Raw genomic sequence first — 3,588 nt, 5'->3', positions numbered from 1 at the left:
CCTTTCAGTCCGCAGGCCGACGCTCTATCCACTGAGCCAAACCGGTTTGGGCGAAAAACCTGTGTTTTCTATCAAAATTACTTCTTGTGTGAATTTTGGGACACCCTTTAGTAGTGACTATATCTGATTGCATTTACTCAAACGGCAAATGAGAAACAGGACAGCCTTTTGCTGAACACCTCAATATCATCTGTCTTTTGGAGGATTTATTTTCTTACGACGTGTATGAGATGGTCTACGAGGATACCAACGGTGCTTAACAGTAAAGGACATTTTGCTAAGTTGTTTGATCACGGGCCCTTGCTCAAAGTGTTCATCTTTTCCTTCTAATCTGGTTTTCAGCATTTGATCCTGTGTTTCTTCATAATTATGCACAGGACCTGCCGAGGGATCGCTTTCGGGGTCCATATGAATATCCACAGCAGGATGTAGCACACGATCGTCCCGCCATCAGATGTCAAAGCAAGTTCTACTTCGCCAGTGCAGTCGCCTGGAAGAGAAGAGCGTGCGGATTTATGACAAACACAATATAAAGCTCCATTTTGGATTGGAAACCAATGTTTCAAGATCTGTTTGAGATGGCCCGTTTCACTGCTGGTAGGGCCATGCTGATATAAGGTGCTTCTCAGGTGGTACGGAAAGAGACTTGAAGAGAAAATGCGTTTAAAAGTTGCTTCTAGGCCCTGACCGGTTTGGCAACAGGTGATGGATAGAGCATTGGCCTAAAAAATACATTTTATTGATTTTTGAGAGGAAGGGAGAGGGATAGAGAGTTAGAAATATCAATGAGAGAGAAACACTGGTCAGCTGCCTCCTGCACGCTCCCCACTGGGGATGTGCCTGCAACCAAGGTACATGCCCTTGACCGGAATCAAACCTGGGATCCTTCAGTCCACAGGCCGATGCTCTATCCACTGAGCCAAACCCTTTAGGGCTAAGTATTCCTATTTTCATCCCTTGACAGCTGCTCCCTGGGAGCCTGCCATCTTGCCTCCAGCTGGGTCCAATAGGAAGATGTTTCTGTACACCTGAAACCTACATAATGTTATTAACCGATGTCACCCCAATGAATTAAAAAAAAAAGAATGTTGTTTTCAGTGTTCATCCACGTTGTAGCATGTGTTAGGTAGGACCTCATTCCTTTTTATGGCTGAGTAAGGCTCCATCGTCTGGATATCCCAATGGAATGATCAACTCATCAGCTGGTGGACAGCTGTGTCCACTTTCAGCTGATAATACGGCTGCTTCGAACACTTGTGTCCAAGTATTTGTTTGAGCCTTGGCCGGTGTGGCTGGGTGAGTTGGAGCATCATACCATATACTGAATGTCTCGGGTTCCATGACGGGTCAAGGCACATACCCAGGCTGTGGGTTTGATCTTAGATGGAGTGCATATGGGATGCAGCTGATCAATATTTCCCTTGGCCAGACAGCCTTGGTCCTGCCCTCAAGAGGACTCAGTAGTGTGCTATTCCGGAAGAGACTTACTTTAGAATCTATGGGAGAGACGATGACCTGCGTGATGGAATGGAAAAGGAAACCAAATTATGAGATCTCCTTGCTGGATACAGCTCACTGTCTGAACTGCCTTTCTGTGTCAGGGTGGGGTCTCCCCACACTGGACATGATTTCTGCTTCCAGTAATGTGTGCTTGCAATTTTATGGTTTTCTGAGTGTTTTAGAATCCTCTGTTCCTCTTTTATTTTCCTGTTCTCTTGTCCTATATGTTGAGGGCTTTCTGTAGTGCTATGTTTGAATTCCTTTCTCTTATTTCTCGTGTACCTCCTGTAGACTTTTGGTGTGTGGTTACCTAAACCCTTGACTTAGGAAAAATGAAGAGCCTCTCCTTACATTGGAGTTGAAAACCGAAAAGAAAAGAACAAACACACACACCCCAAACCACCTCGAAGCTGAACCCCTACCTCACACCACACACTATCACTGCTAGATGTATTCAAGGACAGTTTACTGCGGGGAAAGCAGAGACAGAGGACAGGGCTTCTGTAGAGTTTTATGTCAATTTGAAAATGAAACACGTGGTCAAGGGTCATTTTTAACTTTTATTAATAAATTTATTAGGTTTGAGGGCATCCATTTGCCACGGTTGGAAAAGATAAACAGATAAGTAACAGGCAAGGAGAAGCACTGAAATAGTCCTTAAAATCCAGAAAGTCTACTGATAAAAAAATCCAAATGGGACCGATGTTTGTAACAATTCATTTCTGAGAAATAGAATCAATTCCAATGAATGCAGAGAAATGAGCAAAGAAATAATAAAATAACATAAAATAGAATAAAACCCCCAAACATGTGATGAGTCTTCCTGGTGTCCAATGATGCCGTGAGAAGGGGGTCAATTCTCTGAGTCCAGGTAATGTGATGGGAAAAGCACGAGGAAGCCGCCAGTCCAGTGATGGCGAACCTATGACACACGTGTCAGAGGTGACACACGAACTCATTGTTTTGGTTGAATTTTCTTTGTTAAATGGCATTTAAATATATAAAATAAATATCAAAAATATAAATCTTTGTTTTACTACGGTAGCAAAGATCAAAAAATTTCTATAGGTGACATGGCACCAGCATTAAGTTAGGGTTTTTCAAAACGCTAACACGCTGAGCTCAAAAGGTATGCCATCAGTGTGCCAGTCACAGATGTGCACACTCAAAAAACTCGCCCAGTCCTAGGGGCGCCAGAGCATGCCGCCAGGAGGAGCGGGAGGCTGGGCTGGGTCCTTGGGAAAGTTCTGGGCAGCAGCTTTCCAGTGGATCCCGCACAAGGAGAGGCTATGGCACTCTCAGCCCTGAGAACCAGCAGCAAGGTCACAGGAGCCCTAATGGGCTCAGCCTGGACCAGAGGACTCAGCAGCCCCAGTCCTACGCCACACGCATGCGCAGTGGACACCAAAGGGGCTTGGGGGGCAGAGCCCAGGCCACCTCCCCAGGTGGATGCTTAGAGGTGGGCTGACTCTGCAGAAGAGCAACTGGCGCCCGAGAGGCACTGACCGGGGCTCCTCGCACCCGCGTGGACGCACACCCGGGTGCCCTCTGGCCCCGCGGCATCTGCAGGACTTGGCGGGGACACACTTCCTTGAAGATCCAGTAACTGGAAGAGATCCACCTCGCTGTCACCCACAAAGTCGTACCAGGGCCTGGGGGAGGACAAGGGCTCCTCCAAGAAGCAGAAGGCTGAGAGCAGGTCTGTGAGATCAGGGTCTGAAGAGAAATTCCCGGCGTTGTCGGGGCCCTGAGGCGAGAGTGTAGCCTCGGATGGAGCTGGAGTTGGAGCTGGAGATGGATCTGAAGCAGGAGCTGGATCTGGATCTGGGGCTGGAGGTGGAGCAGGAGCAGGAGCAGGAGCAGGAGCAGGAGCAGGAGCAGGAGCAGGGGCAGGAGCAAGTGCAGCGGGGACCAACCACTGGACGCCTTGCACAGGGTCCCAGCAGGCCTGGCTGTAGCTGGAGGCGCTGGGATCTGCTGCTGGGAAGACTTGCAAGGGTCTGTGCGGAGGGAGGCTGCATAAACCTGGGCCTCCGTGGTGCAGGGGGGCGGTGGGTAGCATAGGGCTCGCGGGGAGCACGCGGCTGG

At 48.6% G+C, this 3,588-nt stretch overlaps 1 pseudogene; it reads right to left on the bottom strand.

The window, feature by feature from the left end:
* Positions 1-118: 118 nt before the first annotated feature.
* Positions 119-677, bottom strand: LOC102754752 (annotated as a pseudogene).
* Between the last annotated feature and the right edge of the window lie 2,911 nt (positions 678-3,588).

Source organism: Myotis davidii, unplaced genomic scaffold (genome assembly GCF_000327345.1).
Source record: "Myotis davidii unplaced genomic scaffold, ASM32734v1 scaffold5033, whole genome shotgun sequence".
Classification (NCBI taxonomy): domain Eukaryota; kingdom Metazoa; phylum Chordata; class Mammalia; order Chiroptera; family Vespertilionidae; genus Myotis; species Myotis davidii.
Note: the sequence above shows the minus strand (reverse complement) of the source record. Positions and strands in the feature narration are given on the sequence as shown.